The sequence below is a fragment of the Pagrus pagrus genome, assembly GCF_965226575.1.
Source record: "Pagrus pagrus genome assembly, chromosome: 10".
Classification (NCBI taxonomy): domain Eukaryota; kingdom Metazoa; phylum Chordata; class Actinopteri; order Spariformes; family Sparidae; genus Pagrus; species Pagrus pagrus.
In genome coordinates this window covers 6,370,850-6,391,778 of record NC_140194.1, presented here as the reverse complement: position 1 = coordinate 6,391,778, position 20,929 = coordinate 6,370,850, and the positions used below count along the sequence as shown (strand labels likewise).

The 20,929-nt window shown below is 41.5% G+C and overlaps 1 protein-coding gene across 1 annotated transcript in view; it reads right to left on the bottom strand.

Moving 5' to 3' along the window:
* The window catches only part of znf469 (zinc finger protein 469), a 192,550-nt gene extending 173,690 nt beyond the window's left edge, over positions 1-18,860 (bottom strand). The window contains exons 1-2 of the mRNA XM_084365345.1: positions 18,670-18,860; positions 3,960-4,008 (exon numbers count right to left, since the gene is read on the bottom strand). The gene's annotated coding sequence lies outside the window, so the exon portion shown is untranslated. The remainder of the gene's footprint in view (positions 1-3,959; positions 4,009-18,669) is intronic.
* Between the last annotated feature and the right edge of the window lie 2,069 nt (positions 18,861-20,929).

Genomic DNA, 20,929 nt, shown 5'->3' with positions numbered 1-20,929 from the left:
CATTTCAGACAGTAAACTTTACAGGAACTGAGAAATATCCTGCATACATTACATATTTTTGTCATAAAAGTGTCTGATGACCACTTTTGAGGGATCACTGCAAAAAATGTGTGAATTTCAGCTGATATATCAGTATCTGAACTTCTTACCCCCTAATATCGGTATCGACATCGGTCCCAATATCTGAACATTGGCTGGGCTCTCTTAAACACTATGGAAAAAAATGACATTGTGATATTTTGGGTTTCTGCAATATATATAGCTGCATGACAGGATTGATCAGAGGCTATGCATGCCATTTTTAAAGTAGGCGGAAGTCACCATGGTTACAACCATTGAGTGGCAGACTCACAAACATTGTGAGTATTTATCAAGTGCTGCAATCTTAAACTGGCAATAGACAAGCTTTATGCTTCAACGTATCATTATGAAGTATGATATGAAGTAAATGTTGATTGCACAGTGTAATGGATACAGAGTAATGAAACCATCTGCGTTTCCATTGGTTCCCTATAAACATTGCTATCGCTATACAATTGTGTCTACCACTGGGCACGCTGTCAGCGGGGAAGAGGAGTGTTAACTGGCCATATTGACTGATTGACTAAATAAAGGCACATTTTGTGCTGTGTTGCTCTTATTTGTGAATCTGATGCAGACAGAGACGATCCAGCTGTCCTTGCAACTGCCACATTGACATGTATTGCTTGAATGCTGTGAAAACAGTAGACACACATGTGTGGCTGAGTTAAATTGCCTCGTTTGACACTGCACGTCCTGTGATGTGACGATCAGGCATGTGCTCAGTGCGGTGTCGATGCTAAAACCGCATGGTGTGGCACTACAACATTAAAAAACACATGCACACACAAGCACACGCAGAGAGATATGCATCAGCTACAGGCCTCTGTGGGAGCATGTCAGTGGTTGATGTGAGCTGACGCTGGCAGAGATTCCTCATGGCTAGAGTACAACACAGACCTGTCCGAACAACGACACACTCAACCTCGCCCAAGATAAGCAGGATGAAGTTAATCTCCACACAAAAGACACAAAGCTTTGCACATTAGCAAGACAAATCCAAGAAAACATTGAGGTGCTGCTCTTAGCAGGTCTTTGCTCAGCCGTACTTCAGGCCCATTAGTAGCTCAGTAAAGTGGCATTTCAGTGATGCACTCAAAGCCTTTTGGTCTTAGAGTTCACAATGCTCTGTTTTAAATACAATCAGCACCCAGCAGAGTAAAACATTACTGTATCCAGTTACCAGGAGGGAAACCCTAGAGCTGGGGGGACACATGCAGACAGGAAAACAATCACCTACCCTCAGACAGACTGAAAGAGACACACTCATATTGGCTTTAACAAACCACAGCTCGCATTTTGTCATGTCCACACACACATGTAACACACAAAAAAACCCACATGCACATAGACAAATAGTGGCAATCAGTGGGTGGATGTCAGCCCCCAGACAGGAACTGCTCCCAGCATTCGTAACGGAGCTCATAAATCACTGCACACATTGGGGTAATGATCCATCGAGAAAGAGAGGTGAAACTAAAATACAGTGGCCCTTTTAAAGACCACACCACAGCAGTCACAGCTCGGCCTCCTGTCTGGCAGTGCTATCATTAACACGATTATCACTGTGCACGGGTCTGACAGAAGCTCAACACACAGAAGCAGAGCGCAAACACACAGACTGGACAAGGGTTGTTATTCTTGCAGTGCTTCAGTGGAGGCTTTGTTGAAGTTTTACTAATATATCTTAAATAAGCTTTGTACTTATGAGTGAAAACACTGGAAAACTGAAATGTTGCAACGGTATCAGAGTCAAAGTTCAGGTTTGTCAAAGCTTAATGGCAATCTAACCCATTACTGTTGTTGGTGTCTGTAGTATGGTTGTTAAAATATCTTGAGAGAAAAGTTTGGACTATTTTTGCCTCCGATGTTGAGAAGGAGGATAATCTTGTGTTGTTAAATGTTTTGCCAAAGGAAAGCATATATTTTCAATGTAATATGACCTGAAATTATGGTTAAAATAACCAAATAATGGAAGAATTAAAGTGCAGTTAGGATTTGTCATGTCTCAGAGCTTCATTCTGCTCAATGAAACAGCTCACTGATATAACTCACCACTGAAGGAGTGCTTTCCATTAGACATGTCTCCAATGAATAACAGATTTCAATGAATTACAAAATGCTTCAAACTTCATTTGAGGGAAAAGCTTCATTTCAGGTTATTTCCTGAAGACATGACTGGAATTTTGTTTAGGAAAATATTTTCTTAAGACGCTTTATATTCAGCTGGGAACTGTTGTGAATACTGCGTTCTGTGTGAGAGAGACCCTGAGGCCCGAAGTGAAGCGGATCCAGAAACTGGTCTGAAACCTGGTGTTCATATTCTGTGGATTTCCTCCACGTTAATTTCATCAATTATGTATTTACCTGCAATCTGCAGGCTATCTGTTATTCGCAGGAGAAGAGGGGCACATCCTACCTGGCAGCAATTTAGAGATTCAGGTTGATTAGCATACAAACAGCTCTTTGAGGGCTAATCATAAAATCGGATTTGAGGCTCAAGTACAACAAGGGATCAATTACTCAAGACGGCATATCGATGATTGTTTTCAAATACTTGCCAATTACAGCGACACAGCATCAACATGTCATCAGTGTGCACACATGCATACCAGCTAAAAAACAGATAACATTACCTGTAAGTACCTGATCATCAGTCTGTGCCATCTAAACAATTTCCCCACTATTACTATACTACTGCCCCCTAGTGGCCGGGCCTGGCATGACAGACCACCACAGCTGTGCACTGCTCTCCTCTGTTGGCTCCTCAGCTTCCCAGTTTCTACTGTATAGAGCACCCAGGAGAGCTGTGGGGCTGTGCTGGAGGTGTGTGAAGCCGCCTGCTGCTAAAATCCAAGAAGAGCTTCACCAAAATCTCTGAGGCACACTCTGAGCAACATGAATTTGATAGTGACCTTCGATGAGCCCAAGTGAGCTCGCATTCCTTAACCAAAATTATGAGCATGAACGAGTAAGAAGAGCAAGATTCATAATAGCGCTTTGACAGTCTTCCAGTGGCACGGTCAGATAGAAGTCTCTCAGCACGGTGCTCTCCTTCACACGCTGAAAATTCATCTTTCCAAGAAAACTAACGTCAGTTTCCACCCAATAAATATATTCCCCACTCACCTTGAGCACTCTCAAGATGTATCCACCGTTTGATAAAGAAGAGTCGATCCAAAAATGTAAATTCAGTCATTATCTACTCAAACTCATGCCAATCGAACGTCCACAAAACGTTTCTTAGAGGAGGTGATTATTTGATACTCAAAGTTTCTTTAACACATCATTTTGTTGTTAGCTGAAGGCTAGTTTAAACTGTGATTTGCTGAATTTGGCTGGTATTAGTGGAAAAATATCAAGTATTTTCCCGTTAAAGTCCGCAGCAACAGAAGCTCCTCTCTGCCACAGAAAACACCGCTCCTGAAACACCTTGTCGACAGTCTTGCTTTTTATGCCTCCCGACTAGTTTGGCACCTACGAATTGATTTAGCAAAGCTGCTCTGTTGTTGTTGTTGATAGCAGTTCTGGCTCAGGAGTGTTTGAGCTCACCAATCAGAGAGGAGTGGCCTTAAAGAGACAGGAGCTAAAACAGAGTGAGCAAATACAGTGCTGCAGCACTGGGCAGGTAAAACCGATGTGTTTTTTGAGCACTAAAGCATGAAAATCTATTTTAGTAGGAGCCCAAAATAAAGTTATGAACCTGGAAATTTCCATAATATGACTCCTTTAAAATATGCAAAGCAATAGCAATTACATAAACACACATCACAAACAGCAGTAAGAATAAAAACAGAGGGTAAACATGCAATATATATATATATATATATATATATATATACCTTCATCACTACATGCATAAAATATTCTACACTTACTGTTTGAGTTTGTGTATGAGTGGTATCACTGCTGTCTGGACACACTCTCCTATCAGGGACAAGAGCAGAAAGAAACAATCATTTGTTACACACACAGTGAAATAATTACACCATCACACCACTGGCTCATTAAAGCACTTATTGAGTTTGATCTTAAAAAAAGACAACAGACAAACATCTGGATTAAGACAAATACACACAACAGGAGGGCAACAAGGAAATTACCAATAATTCATCGTTTAGAAGATCCCCACGAGGCAACACCCCCCAAACCCAACGTCCCTCCCCACTCCATGAGAAAGCTGACCATGAAACAGTAGGATTGCTTCAGTACAAGTGACTCTTGGACACACTTCAAAAGTTCAATGAAGACACTTAATATTCTCTTGCGAGATAAACAATGCAACAATGCAAAATAATACTAATAAATCAGAAGAATGACAACAGAATAGCCCGGCCAATTCCTCGCAGCGCTAACAAAACAATATGCAAAACAGAGCAGAACAGAATCCCTGTTAAGTCACAAAAAGGGCCCATGTGTGGACGGGCTAAATTCACAGAAACAGCTAATGGAATAAAAATGATTTCCATGTTTATCGATATAAAAGCCAAATATCTGAATGACTTGGAGTGATGCATAAAGCAATGGCAACCACGCCGCGTCAATCAAAGAGCTCCACTCAGCGTGAGGGAGCCAATGAAAACACAGTGGCTCAAACTGATGACTCTCACTGTTTTCCTCTGACTCCGTGCCCGCTATATCAATTGGAGGAGGGAGATTTGTTCTGAAGCAGGGCTCCACACACTGTTTTCATTTATTAATGCATTATTTCAAGACAAAAACACATTCAGTAGAGCAATAAAAACATAAGATAGCAGATGCGAGGGGTTTACAGCTCGTTATGAACAGTCGAAATTTGGTAAAAGAAAGCGTTACTAAATAAAAGCAGGATTTGTCGATTTTGGAGACTTGCAAGGAAACGATAGACAATAATATCAATCCAGCTGTCTGCACAGGCTTGACAGCGCACAGAGAGCATTGAAGCTGCTGCTGAACTTATGTGCAGCTCACTCGGTTTCTTGTGAGAGCATGCACGCTCTTTTGAATCAGCCGTGGGTCGTAGAACGAAGTATGCCTTCCTCCTAGCCTCCAGCATAGAGTGATGCATTAGTGGAAATGCTGACAATGACTCATATTACAGAAACAGCAAGGCACCCACATCTTAATTCCAACTGAACTCGGCCCAGCTAGACATTGACAACCTGTGATTTATCTGTGCTTCGGTTTGACACAAAGAGCTATAAACAAGAAGAAAATCTCAGTTCAAACTCTGAAATGAAAATTCCAAACTTTCGCTGAATCTCGTCTGAGTGATGAAGTGACAAGACTTGACGAAAAGTGGACTTAGCACGCTGTTTTTTTCAAAGGGGATTTCAACACACTGGATTCAACACTGGCAGAACATGCAGCACAACATTTATACCAGAATACGGTGGAATAAGAAGTGCAATATGAAAGGATCGGCCACTTGTTGGATTCACAGAGGGCAGCATATCACCAGAGTAACCGCTGCTGTTAGCTAGTTACCACAGTTAGCAGGCAGCTAGTGGACCGAGCTGGGATTCTGGAGCCCCAGGTAAGTGTTGGTGTTTAGCACAGGAGCTTTGAACCCGGACCTGCAAGGGCTAGCTGGTTAGCATGCTAAACACTGCAACACCTGCACTGCAGCATTTTCAACCAAAATTCTCAAATATTGCACCTTCAACACAAAGGTCCAATTTGTAAGAAAGTTGTTTTTTGAGTCTCATTCCCAACTCACCAAATACTGGCACAACCGGTCGGTTGCCATCCAAAAGCATTATCCTTTACAAATTGGGATTCTTACAAATTGGACCTTTAATGTAAATGCACAAGTTATTAAGTGACGTGTATTTCAAGTTGATTAAACTTAAATTTTCTAGTTTTTATTTTCAGACCACTTCTGAAATTATATATAGGATGTCTTTTGACAAGTTCAATGAATACACTGTACAGATCAACTCATGAAAATAAGCTCAGACAGAAACATGATCAGCACGTATCGTTTGAGAACCTTCTTTTTCATAGTTTGAAGAAAACATATGATGGAAACTCTTTAATACATTTCTAGAAATGTCATGGTAGACTGTTGTTAACAATAATAAACACAATGCAAACCATGATGAAGGTTAGTATTGGATTCAGTCTCTACTTTTTAAAATGTTCACTGGGAGCAGTGTCATACTTTGTCTTTGTACGATGCTAAGGAGCAGCTGCAGCTGGTCTTTGTGTGAAACAAAGAATTGACTCTTCAAACTGAGGAAATCTGAAAGGAAATCAAATGTCTCTGAGATGTTCGTGTGGCTGAGCACTCACTGATTCAACTTAATATCCTCAGGTTACTGAAAATGCTTTCTTGAGTTCGGTTGACAATGGCTTCACAAAAAAAGACTCCAAAGAAGACTAATTTTTCAACCTGAGTTAAGTTAACTAAAATATTTAAGTCAGTAGTTGAACGTGTGTTTTTAAGTTGAAACAAGTAAATATTTGCAGTGTTGCTTTGGTCATAAAGCAAATTAAGGACCAAGGTTAAAAAGTCAGGGTGAGTACTGGTAGGTCTTTACAGACCCTCCCAACAACTGAGAACTGTAAACAAATCATTTCTTCCAAACATCATCCGCTTTCACTTTTCTGATATGTGGCAATTCATTTTGAAGAAGAGGGGTCCCCTCTGTAAACTGGGGACACTTCCCCCGTCACATGATGTTCATGTTCATAAGGGGACTCGAGGACATCTCCTCGAGAAGAAAGCCACTACTTATTCTGGTAGAATACAGCAACCACATATGGAAGACATTGTGGGCAATTACAGTACAGTAGTTGAAACACTTATACAAGCTATGCAATATGTACACAGGAAAAGCCACAGCAAGCATCCAAAAGTCCAAAAGAGCACAAAGGGTGAATGAATGCTCGTAAACAAGTGTTAGGGTAAAACATCCTCCTCCGTGCCAATACCCAGAACTGACTTTTGTCTGAGAGACACATAAAATAGATCATTAACAGGTGGAAACGAGGACCCAAGAAACATCTGACGGACTTCTTGCTGAGGAGTTTCACTGATGATGTGTGAGGTGAATGGAAAGTGTCACAGGTGAATGGTTAACTGCTCCTAAAGTGTAGTGTGTTTTGTAAACACAATCATGTGTAACCTTTATCTGATTGTGCACTGAAACAAACAGTACCCTGTCTGTTTACAACCACTGAGACCTTGCCATCTAAATATTCATAGAGGCAAGAAAATGAGAGCTTTCCAGTCAGACCCCTCGAGCCACACTGATTGGATCTAAATTCATAATGACAAGACAGCTGCACACGCCACAGTGCAAACACTATTCTTTAAAGACGGCGTTCTCAAAAAGCATTATCTTGTTTCATGCACATGGTTTAAATCAAGGTGGGCTGGCTGTGCTGAGTGTGTAGTAGTGGAAAGCTGTTATTTTCGAAGACCCATGGGCCTACTTTTTCAGGGTCCATGTACTACACAATGTAACTTTCTCCGATCAAACATCGGGATGTATCTCTGGAACAGACAGAACAGATTGTGCTCAGCATAAACACTGGCTGGCACATGAGGCTGCACTGCTGCTCTCCAGCACCATGCCAATGCAGAACAGTGACACGCGAGCCAAAAAAACTGCTGCCAAAGCCCGTGTAACACTTGTTTCTTATCAATGGTTTGTGAACATCATTCTCAGGTTACCATGAACTGTGGCAGCAGAGAGATACAGTCTTCAAGCTTTGGTTTTTATTCACACTCAAGAAACCAAATATCTTTAGCCTCCTTCAGTCAGTTTGGGTGACGGTGTTCACACGCTTGTCTCGGGCTGGCTGGGTAATTGCTGAGCATTGTTATCTGAGAATGGAGCTGTTCACTGAGCGGAAAGTTTTTTTTCGGAAAGCAATTTCTTCAGGACTGCAATCAAAAAAATATACGATATTCTCAGAGTTAACCTGACAGAATCGTAACAGGCAAAACAAACAAGCCGTGCCAACGAATGTTCTGAATTTTGAGAGAAAAAATGATTAAGCGCTGATTGTTGGTGATTGCTTGGGTATGCCACGGTTCTTTTCACCTCTCGGACACCTGCCATCAATCTTCACACAACTGCATATAAACGATTGAAAAAAAGAAAAGAGAAATGTTCAACTTGCTCAGGGAACAGTCGGCAACTTTACTGGAAAAAAACAATGCTCCCCTATCCTCAAATAGGATGCCACAAATCAAAACACAGCGATTCAAATTGATCTTCCTTGCAGGCCTCCTCTTCTCCTCCTTGTCTTAAGTTTGGGGTCTCCTTCACCACTGACGCCTCTGGCTTCCCACCACCAACAGGACAGCTAGCCAGGAGGACGAGCCAAATAAATTGCCAAACAATCTGTCTGTCATTTGATCACGCTGAAGGCCGTATTTAGTGGAAAAAATGGTGGTGAGACTGTTTTTCGTGTGTTCACGGACGCCTGCAGCTGTTTTCCTCATCTCCCCCGTGTTTTTTCCGCCACAGATCATTTGGGCAGATGTACACTTCACCTGAGGTGGAACTGACAACCGAGGCTCCCCTGTGCTTAGTATGGATGTATGAAACATATCCTGCCTTTGAGGAGGAAGGTGAAGGGCTTTGCTGAATTGACATGAACAACACATCGCCATCCAACACACCCTAATGACAGGGTAATCCACCTCTCCCAGGGGCTTAGCACAAATATATACGCTGCTAACTGGAAACATACACACGCACAATACCTCTAGTGTGTATGTAGTCCATGTTTACGTATACATGTGGTAATCTATCTGGAAGCATCCGTGATCCAAATTCCTTTCATCAGTACCGAGCGCGCCCAAGGATGTGTCTGCCCAAATCTTTCCTCAATCTCCCCTACCTCCTCTAACAACCCTCACATTAGCCCACTGCCCAGCCATCAACCCACCTCTTCATCAGCAGGCTTCTGTGTCGCCTCCACTGATGCATCCAGGGGGAGTCCATGAGAGTCTAAACCCTATTATAAAGGCTCTTAAACCCCCCCCCCCCCACACACACACACACACACACCCACAGATACTACAGCCCTGTGTGGTCACAGGCCTGTGCAGCCCGGGGCCTGACATGTGGAAGCAATCACGGCAGAGAGAGATGAAATGATATATAGAACTAATACAGAGATGGATCAGTAATGACCGAGATCTGATGTCTAATCAAAATACATTCACTCAGCACAAGCAGTGACTTCATAGGTCTGGGGTGTATGTCTGAGAGCGGAGGCCCCCGGTCCCGTAATGACCTGGATCACATATCATACAATAATACATGGATTTGAGTGCCTCTATTACAAATATTGGCCAAAACTACTGTTCACACAGACACTCTCAATACTAAAATGATGCAATCCTGCTAGCCTTTTACAGAGAGCATCCGGACGGGGTTAAATATGAATAATCGAGAAAGCTGCCCGAATATCAAATGTTACTTTTTCTGACCACTAAACTGTTCGTATTACCTGAGCTGCTCTCAGTTCAATCACAAAATGTGAACAAGGCCAACAAGCCCACTCTCATGTCTGGTATACTCTTCAGAGTCCGTGGTAGGAGTTGTGTTCAGCTGCCTCAAACGCTCAAATTACACCTTATTATACTGAGGTACACAGGGTTGGGCTGTGATAGCTGGTTACATTTCAGATATTTAAGCTCTGTGTCCAACAAAGTTACCTTTTCATTGTTTTTACAGAAGAGCATGGCACCAAACATTTTAGATAGATCACAAAAATAGAAAATATGTAATCTATCTGGGAAAACTCTAGTTATTTTTGGCCTTCAAACTGAACACTAATGATAATTATTGTGGCTTTCTTGCCGAGAGTTAGATGAGAAGATCAACAACAAGAGGAAAACAGCTAGCCTGGCTCTGTCTGAGGGTTCAAAAAAAAAAAAAAGCTGAATAATATGAACACAAACACACACATACACAAATTTTAGCTTTCTAGGTCCAAAACTGTGGCTGCAAGAGTGTGAGGACATTTTTGTAGAAAGAGTCCATCCAAAGATCCATCCAAGTCTGAGGTTCAATGATTAAGTCATTTGTCTTGTTTGATTAATTTTTGCAAAAACCAAAGTTTAAAAATGAAATGCATGTAGGTTGTGGTTTCTCTAAAGGGTTATGTGCAGGACTAAGTCTTGGCCGGGCACGGTACCCTCCTGGAGCCCTGTGATCACTGTGAGTTGCGGAAAAGCTACTGCACCTGGCCAAGAAACAGGCGAGCGCAGAACACAAACCCTGTTAACCACAACTTCTTACATGTTTTTATGTTTAAACAAACAAGATAACATGCTAATTAGTCAGACTGAGATCTGAACAGAGTCAGGCTAGCCATTTTCCCCTTGTTTTCCAGTCTTTATGTTAAGACAAGCTAACTGGCTGCAAGTTCAAGCTTTATATGTAAGGGAGGGATACACATGAGAGTGTTATCAGTCCTCTCATCTAAGTCTTGGCAAGAAAACGATCTTATTTCACAAAATATTGAACTATTCATTTAAAGCTAAATAAAATTTTGTGGGATTAATAAAGGATTCGCACGGATTTGACTTGAACAAGCAGATTCGATAGTGGATAGAGATTATATAAAATACGACTGGGACGCAGACCTCCATGTACTTAATGTCTGTCAAGCCTTAAAGCCCAAAGAGATCTGATACAGTTGCCTCTGCTATGACCAATATCTGATATCAATGTCAGCCCCTGCAGTCTATTCACACAAGAAGTAACTCAATAAAATCCCTGTATTTGGCATGTATTTTCAAGCCGGGTCTCTCCTTAGAATAACATACCCTGAAATCTAAATGAAACTCAGAGATCCATATGTCCATGATATTAGAAACAGATATGAACGTGCGCCAGAACACGAGCCTATGCACCGAGAGGCATTTCCATCCTAGAATCCTTTGCCAGTTATTTAAAATCAATCGGCATTTGGAAAATTACTCGGCAATGAATCGCTCGATATCCACTTTCTTTTCAGCTTGTCTCATCGACTTCTACTTCAGTTAGCGGTTCATCACATTTTCCACACAGCAAACCTCAGAGGAGATGTGAACTTGTCAACTTAGACAGGCAGTACTACGCCTAAGTGTGTAATAGACCTGCTGGCCCGCCGTAGCTGTCATGTCGTTGTCACGTTTTGCCTTGCCTACATGTGAAAACCGCATGCTCTTATCAGTCAATAATAAATGCAACGTCCGGTTAGACTTTCAAAATAAAGTTTGCTGAGAAAAATTGTGGTAATTACATAAGTTAAGTTACATGGCTCATGGACTGGGGGGTGTTAGGTTTTTCTGTCTGGGACATGCAGCTTTCATCTCAACCTTTTAATTAAGATGTTTTATAACCAGTCCACTGGAAACACTCAAAAAGTCAGCTGGAGACAGAGTTTTCAACCAACTCACAAAGATAGCTAATTAGTGAAATAGCTAATCGTCTGAATTTTTAAAAAATCCAAACAATTTGGAGTGGTGAATCTGTTGGAGTCACCTGTCACTGGAGCGCTCACAACAGGTGAAGTGAACAGTCTAACAGGACACAGACACACAGTAGCGTGCACATACACACATTCTCGGGAATCCGCTGTCATGTTTCTGTCAATATATCCTCAGGTAGCACCGTCTGCATCATAAACTAGGAATGTTTCTGAGCCACAAGACAAAGAGAGAGCCAGCTCAGTAATCTTCTCTCCTCATTCATCTCGCGCACACATTTGCTTCACGTCTTTGGCAGCGGTGATCCTTACGCAACATCAGTAACAGCTTTGTGACCCAATTTTTATAAATGAGTTCAGCAATTACACACTGAATGAAAGACCGAGCTCCCTCTGAATCCACCTCAGGATGTGTATCCATCATAACTTTAATGGCAGGCTGTTAATCACTGAGGTTTGTGTGCAGCACTGTTGTGAAGACGAGAGGAAGGAGACAGGATGAGTGATGAGAGACGGTCTATGCGTTATGTGGTACCACAGTCGGAAACATGGGTTAATAAAGACATTGGTCTGATACATGAGGTTCAATTGAGAGGACCTTTAATAAATTTATTATGAGTAAAGCTTCTCCAGTGTTGGTAGAAATACTGTTGACTATATTTGACATGATAAATCAAAAGGATTCAGAATACGTCTGTCTTTATTTAATACTTTGCATAAACCAGTTTTGCAGGTTAACCACGTCCCTCAAATAACTGAAAGCAAAAAGGGTAATGGTAGTGAAAAATTGATGGAGGAGATTTTTTAGTCGAGAACGGAGTAATGGCAACTATTGTTTCTACAAAAGAACAGATATCAACAATAAAGGGAATATGTTTTCTTCTCTTTTCTGTCTCTCGAAGTTGGTTAGAAAATGACACAAACACAAAAACAGGAAATATTTAATGTGACCTCTAAGAGTATGTGTGTGTGTGTGTGTGTGCGTGTGTGTCTGTGTGTGTGCGTGTGTTTGTATTGTAACCAAACTCCTCTACCCACTGATCATGTGAGCAAGAAGAGCTGAACCAGATGGTGGAGAATTAGTCCAGAAAATGAATGCTCTCACTTCAGTCCCTCCCACTACACCCCTACCTCCCTGAACACACACACACACACAGACACACACACACAACACCACCTATGGTATCACTCACGCTATTTACTGCAGAGCTTTAACACTACAGTAATTCATTACCACACTAATCATTGCCACACACCTTTTGTCCTCCTCGCAGACGCAGGTATACAACAACAGTCTCTGGCCAGTGTGCACTCTGTTTCTGCTGGGCCTCGTGAAACTAGAGATGGATGCAGCCTCCTGCCCTGACAACAAACTTTTTGAACTGGGCTTTTTTTGAGTTCACTCAGTGCAGAAGTTTTTGCTAAATCCTTCAAGTTTACGTGAAATCTCTCCTTAGTCCTTCTCGAGGGCCACTGCCAGCCACACTCACTTCATCATGTTACACAGCAGTGACAACGCGGCCTTTGGGTGTTTCCTGATCTTGTCTCTCGCTCTCTAATTGCGCTAAGCCAGTGCCGAGCCAAGACACAGCTGGGTACGACAACGTTCACCTCATTTTCCCGAGCTGAATAGGGCTGAGCTGAGTGGTGCGGGCAGGGCGGATCCTTGAAATGAAAAGGTTCTTGTTCGGCACTGATTGCAAAGATAATTGTCAGAGCTGGAAGGCAACGAAGCCCCCTTGCGTTTTCTCCACCCTGCTCGTCCACTCCCCTTTCTTCACTTGCATCATTACATGGCACAGCCCTGAACCGCTGACCAGCTCACAGAACTGGACCCTGATTAAACCTGAAGCAACACGAGCCGAGGGGTTAATGTCACATTCTCCTCCCTGTGTTTTCAAGCTGAAACAGCGCCTGTGATTTCTTTCAGAGTGCAAAATTTAACAAGGATATGTTTATAGTTTTCGCTTGTCTTGGTTTTGCCAAAATCTTAGCGGAGGTCAACAAAGAATGACATGACGTGATGGCTAGCAAAAGAGGCATGAAGGTGCTGATAAACCCCAGAAACCGACTCTTGTTATGGACAAGTCTAAAATAATTATTCAGAGCAATGTCACATGAATGAAACTGGATTCTGCCACAGACTGTTCACAGACTGATATTAACCTACATATAACCTTCACTTGGTTCATGTAAGCTGTTACAGCTGATGACTAAACATCCTATATCAAGTTGCTGTAAGTCTTTGCCAGGGGAAATCCCTTGGGTGTGGTGAGGTTTTTTTTTAACAGATGAAGAAGAACGTAGTAATCAGTATGACTAATGAGTGTCACGACAGCTAGGCTGACCATGAACATGATCTCTCTCCAAGAAACCACAGCAGTTGAAGCTACTTATGAAAGATCTGAAAAAAACTGATTTCAAATTACATTAAACCGGATTATTCCCACAATAGTGCTTTAGGAAGTGCGTTCAGTACGTAAATCAATGTATCGTATCCATGCAGAGACACATGATAGCCAATATCATTGATACTGTTTATTCATCCAAACCAGATTAACCAAACTTCAATGCATTTGTTGCTGTGAAGAAGTGTATTATTCAGGTAAACTAGACACCAGTGAAATGAGCTCCTATATGCAGCTGTCAGGGTCACAGGGCAGTGGTAACTTTTAATAAAAGTCCATCCCTGACTTCACAAATGCCCTGAGCCGCAGGACATCTGGATGCATCCATAGCCGGAAAAGCACAGGTGTAATTGATTACATTGAACCAGACTGCATTCCACTTAGGTAAGATACTTCAAGGGTCCTGGGGTATCGCATGTCTGCTCACTGTCATAACTAACTGTGACGTCGTTAACAACGTAACACATGAGTCAATACTGGACATCTGCCGTTGTAAAAGTTGTGGAGAACCGGGCTTCCTTCCTTGTGAGACTGCTTCAATTGATGTTTTTTGATCTCTCACTCCGTCTCTCCTCTCACTCTTATCACACGTGATAAAAATCAATAAGAGCTGGCTCATAAAAAGGAAGAAAAGACTGAGTGTAAAGATGTACAACATGATTAAATTTATAACAGCTACAATAAACAAAAGAAAATGAAATTCTCCTCAGTGGATGTCATTAGACTACTTTCCAGCTCGTATTTGGGATATTATTCAGCAGAGACACTGACCGACGTTAACCCCGCAGAGATTGTAATGGTCGATTCTCTGTCACGAAAGTATGCCTGCTCTAAACATCTGTCAACTGTTAAGTAAACACCTGCCATCACAAGTAAACATGCAGGTTTTCTGATGGTTGGAGGGCCTTAGACTTCTCCACAGCTCAGCTGAAACTGGAAATCATGTCGTAGATCTTCAGCTGTCTTGCTCCTCTTCCCTTTCTCTTCACATAATTCTTTCACCCTATTAAAATCTGTCTCAATCCATCTCTCCAATAACAAATCCTCTTGTTCACTTCACAGCTCACTGAAATGTCAGGAAAAAGGGTCTTTATCTCCTCAGAACACTATGCTTGAGTCATACGCGCTGAGTCAGTCCGATCCCGTTGATCTCCCCATGTCTGGACTCTTTCTGAATGTGAAAACTCATTATCTCTCTATAGCGCTGTCATTTATCCAGCCTGTCTAGCCAGAGACTTGTTTAAAGACAGACCCAGGCTTTTCTGTCACATGTTCTCCGGTGTCTTTAGTGGAAGGCTGTGTCGTGCAGACTGGGATTATGGGAGCCAGAAAATGGCTTGGCCTGCGACCTGGCGCTTGTAGTACAGGGCACAACCCCAGAATCTGAAAAAGGAGACTTTCTGCTGTAAAAAACCAAAAGGAGGCAAGGAGATCACTTTGTGAAGCAACATAAACACTCAAAAAACATGATGAAACACGTGTCTCTCCCCCCTACATACACACAAACACCCTGTGAGTTAATATGAGCCTGACACTTGAGAGGTTAATGTGTGAATATAAGCAGAGGTGGTGGGATGCAGTGTCAGACACTGGTGTTCAGCGGATCCATAAACCTCCGAGTCCCTGTTTTCCTGGGCTGACCTCTTGGTACGGCTGGACCGGAGGAAAACATGCTCTGAGATATCAACCATGTATGGCTCCAGACATGGCCTTGCACTGCATGCCACATCTGGCATAATCATATTTATAACCATAACAAGATAAGAGGAGGCAAATCAAACACAGAGCACTTACACTTCTGTTCAGTGAAAAGCAAAATCTGAGTTTCCTTTCATCACATGAGAGCTCTCTGGCGCTAACAAACAAGCAGTCGTTCTCCCATGGAATCAGAGTCGGCCTCGGCCCAAGCTGGACAGCCTCTCTCAGTCCCTCATGTCTCTGAAAACAAAGGACCATTCTCGCGTGTTATAACTCACAAAGTGTGAACATAAATACGCTGCAACCTGCCATTTCCATCTCTGACCTATTTTGTCAGAGCAAAATTGGAAGAATGCGTCTCACGAATTGAAGTTATCCTTACTCTGATGCATATTTACGCAGACATTATAAATCTGGATTTTTCCAAACGTTGCCATCCGCCATTTGCCAAAAAGCATTCCACGATAAGGAAAGAGAAATAGCTGCGGTGAGAGATGCGGTGTCAGGTACTGTGCCCGTGGTATTGACAACCAGGTTAGTGTACTCGCTGCAAACGTAGCTTAATATTCATTATCTTTCCGTATGGAAGTCTTCCCAGTAACCTTGTTGTGTTGACAAAGGCGGTACTGCACTTATTAAGTTTCCTGCAGCTTACAGTAAACAGCAGAATCTCAATAACTTGTAATGAGATTTGCTCATAACGTGATTCAGTGCGAATAAAATGTGTTGCAGCTCAAACAGACCACAGTGCTCATCCTATAAACGCCTCTGGTTCAGACACTTAATATCTGCGAGGAAGATTTGATCTTTATGTCACTGCGGCTCATAAAACAAGCATGGCCTCCTAGTTATCCATGACATGATTTCTTGCAACCCATATTAACATCACGACACACACACACACACACACACACACACACACACACACACACACACCAAACACTGATGATATCTCCTTTACATAAATCAAATCACTTCTAGCTTGGAAGTTATGAATAAAAATAAAAGGGGAAGCCACCCCTCAAATCTCATTAGCTGTACACAAGTAGTGATTTAAAGGCGGGCCACCTTCAATGAGGTTTCTTGAGTCATAGATCAAAAGGTCTAATTTTGCTGCCTTTGACTCAATATTTATAGGATATTAAGTGGATCCCAGTGAGCTAAATCACTTTGTTGCAATCTTCACAAGCTTCTTTTCCATGCATATTAATGTTAGGTGGTCCCTTGAATGATGCGCTCTTCCCATTAAAGGATATTTTCACTCAAAAATTATAACTCAGTCAGTATCTCTTCACACCGATACTGAGGAAAAGTCACGTGATGTTCCTTTTCTGGAGCCTCACAGCAAAACAGTGTTGCAGCATTCTCCTAAACAACTGAGGAGGAGGACTGAGGTTGTTTTAAAGAGGTCATATGATACTTTTTGGGCTTTTGCCTCTCCTTTATTGTTTTATGAAACATTTTTGTGCATGTAAAAGTTTTGCCAAGCCGAAAGTCCACACCAAAGGAAGTTACTCCCACAGAAATACTGGTCCTCTGCAGTGCCTGAAACGCCTGGTTTGGAGTCAAGCCTTTACTTCTGTAACTCATGTGCATCACTATGTAACAGGCGTAATATAAATATATATTTTGATATATCTATTATGAAATATATACACTCTAATCTAGTCAGTCAGCAGACATACAGTTGCTACTTCTGTAGCCATGTTATTTTAGATCACACTACCTTGCTCGGCATGACCTGCCCTACTCTGCCTCTGATTGGCTACATTCTGCCCATTAAGTAATGCATGTGCAACTCTTACCAAAGATTGAACAGAGGCAAGATGTCTCACTCTGTAGCTAACCCAGAGCGTTCAAGACGCTGTGTGAAAAGGGACGCTGCAGCAATGCACCACATGAGAAAAATAATGTGTTTTTTGAAAATTAAAGTATGTAAACCTGTTCTACTAGGACCCCCACAAATAAAAGCATGAACCTGAAAATTAGCATTATATGACCTCTTTAAAACATAAAACATAACACAACATGGCTCCATACAGCTCGTCTGGAGTAATCCAAGTCTCCAGAAACCCTGAGATCCCACATTGATTTATGAAGACAATATTTCCACCCTTGACACGCGGTCGTGCTCGTGCAATCACTTCATACTTGCTGCGTGCTAACCCTTCTAGCTAAGCAGCTACTGTGAAGATTTTAGCTTATGAAAGGATGTAAATTAAGTCTTTAAAAATAAATTAGAGATCTCGGGGCATCCAGGGCACTGGTTTACACCAGAAGGCCATTTTTGTTGTTTTATTTTTCTTTTACATTTTAAAACAAGTCCCCATCTACTTTAGTTGTTTTGATGAACGCTGCGACGCCGTTTTTGCTGTGAAGCTCCACACGAGTTGAGATCAGCGTGGGTGTGACAAGATAATGGCTGAATTTTTTCATTTTTTGGGTGAGCTTATCCTTTAAGTCGAAAAGGCTATCGCGTCACAAATCAAATATATTAAAAAATAAAATTGAAAAGACCAGTGTGAGAAAACAGCAGTGTGTAATTTGCAAAAAAACAGAAATACCTCCTACATTTAGCAGCCTCAATATACAGCAGGAGGCTATAATGAGCTCAGCACCTTACAACAGAGTTAATACAGTTAGACATGGAGAAGAAAAAGAGAATTAAATGTGTCTTTTTTTGAAAATAAAAAGACAGTTTTTTCAAATGTATCCTATTACAACAGGATCACATCCTATCCTATCTGCCATGCAGCCTAATTGAAGCACATCCCCATCTTTGGTAAGCAGCCGGCTGAGGCACACTGTGGGAAAAAAAAAAAAAACCTCCCACCACATTTAAACTGCTGGACCAGTTTTAAAAAACGTGAAACCATAAAATCAAACATCACGAAGAGAGCAGCAGAGGGATCAGAAGGCACCTCGTGAGCCCGTCAAAAGCAGTTACCCCCCTCACGTCATCACGTCTTAAGTTCACCTCCAGTTCAGCGACGTAATGCGCACTTGAATTAACCATTAAAGCGTTAAAGCATGCAGGCGGTCCGGCTCGTCTCCACCTTACCTTCCGCGCTAAAGTGAGAAGATTCAGTCGCAGGTCGGAGCTGTGAACTTTAGCAGTGTGTTGTTTGTTAGCAAAGTCTTTGACCAGGAAGCATTTAGCAGCCGCTGTCTGGATGAGTTTGTCCCCCCTCCTCTCCCTCACATCTGGTCCCTGAAGCTGCAGGAGTACCTCCCATCCATCCACGCAGCTTCAGCTCGACTCTGCGCAACAAAACTTCTCAGTTCCTACTTTCTTTTCTTTTTTTAAAAAAAGAGTCAAGGAGTTCCCTGCCGGCTCTTATTTATTATGATTCACATCTTTGAAGCTCACTGCAGAAGACACCACAGAGGAAGAGCCGCTGTTTCCAGGTGACATAATCACCAAGTGTCGTGCTTGTTGATTGGATAAATAAAGGCTGGTCAGGATTAATGAGACCGACACAAGAGCCAATCAGGAGACAGAATCAAATGCATTCATATAATATACTAAGAAGGTTTAGTGTTCAGTATACAGTCTTTTACTTGGCTCAAGTATTGTTTTTTCATAATACATGGGGAATTAAAGTTACAGTATAATATACAGGGCTGGGGAGGGTTATCTTAAAATGTTAATAATAAAATTTAGTTATTTACATTTTAAAGTAACCTCCAATTACACATATTAAGATAGCTACAAATTACTTGTTAGCAAATGTAGTCAGTGACCCAGAAATATCACAATAATAAAGATATAGTAAGAGTTGTAACATATTAAAGTTCCTGTCTGTTTGATCCTGTTTGTAATCCCCTTTTTTTACTTAATGTATCACTGAATACAGTTACCATTTTTTAAATCCTAATTATGTAATCCCATTACATGTATTCTGTTACTCCCCAAGCCTGATAATATATAATAGTATATATAATAAAATTATATAGTATAATAATAATAAAATTATATAGGCCTAGTATAATAATAAAAGTATAATAATAAAAATAATAAATCTACATCTGTGTACAGCTTCACTGCAGCACCAATAAACATGGGTGGTGCCCTAAGAACCGGTGCAAAACAGTGCCCTGCTGGATGCCGTATGGTAAAAGCAACATGATAAAGTGGCTTCTACGGTGGCCCAGTGTGCAAGAAAAGTTGATAAAGTGCCCTCTGTGGTTCCCTGCCAGTGTAGAAAAAAGTGATAAACGCTCCTTTGGTTGATAAGACTTGATAAAGTGCCTCCACGAGGGCCCTGCCAGTGTAGAAACCGTGATAAAATGCTGTACAGAGACTGTTCTACATGCCAGAAAGTTAGTTAGTCTCTAAGTGAATAAGTTGTAGTTCCCTGTGTTTTTTTTAATAAAGGAGATGTTGTAGTTATTCTTCAAATCTGAGTCATAACACACTCAAGTTTTGTTGTGTTAAGCTGTACTTCAGTTTCATGAAATCGGCCTCAGTGATGCTCAATATGAATCACTACATTGAAGTCTTGGACGCCTGCTTTTTCAGATGTGTAAGAAATACATCATCCAGTAAAATAAACACTAAACAGTAAGTATAGTTGGAGCTATAAATCCTGCTTTAGGATAGAACGTGTCCATCTGTATTGAAACATTAAAAGATGCCTTATATTCCTGCGAGTAAATGTCTTCTTCCTTCCAAGAGTACTCATTTTACCATCTATTATATTATTGAGACTGCTCATATTTAGGTATTTATGTAAAAAGCAAGTAAATGCGTTATAGGGCTGTGAAGAGGAGTACTTAACAGAGTAGGCTAATGCAAGGCAAAAAAGTATGATGAATTAAACGAATTAGACAGCTCTTCTTTTCAGCTTGTCATCATTTAAGAATAAAGCCACAGTCTAGGATTCAGGAGACAACAGGAAACACAATCAAGGGACAGAGAAGTTTCTATAGCCCAAAAATTGCAAGTTACTAATTAATATGGAAGGAATAAGAATATTCAGCAAGTGAGAAATAAAATAGTAAAATAAAAAAGTAAAAACTGATAAAAACGCAACGCCCGCTGCTCTGGTGTGATCTGTCCATTGGCGCGAGGCCGATAAATCCCGGCTGTGGGGAGCTTTGTTTCCCCAAGATTAACAATTGCTGATTTATGATCCTGGAGACACATCTTGTTTGGACGTTTTTGCTCCAACAAACATGTTCACTCATCTCAACACATCCTGAGATAACTCCTACGGCCTTGTAAAAAAACTTTGCGCCGGGGGAAGATGCACAGCCAAAGTCGAAACCTGGAGGGGGAGCAGAGGTTGGTACTCGATGCCAGCGGAGCCGGCGTCACT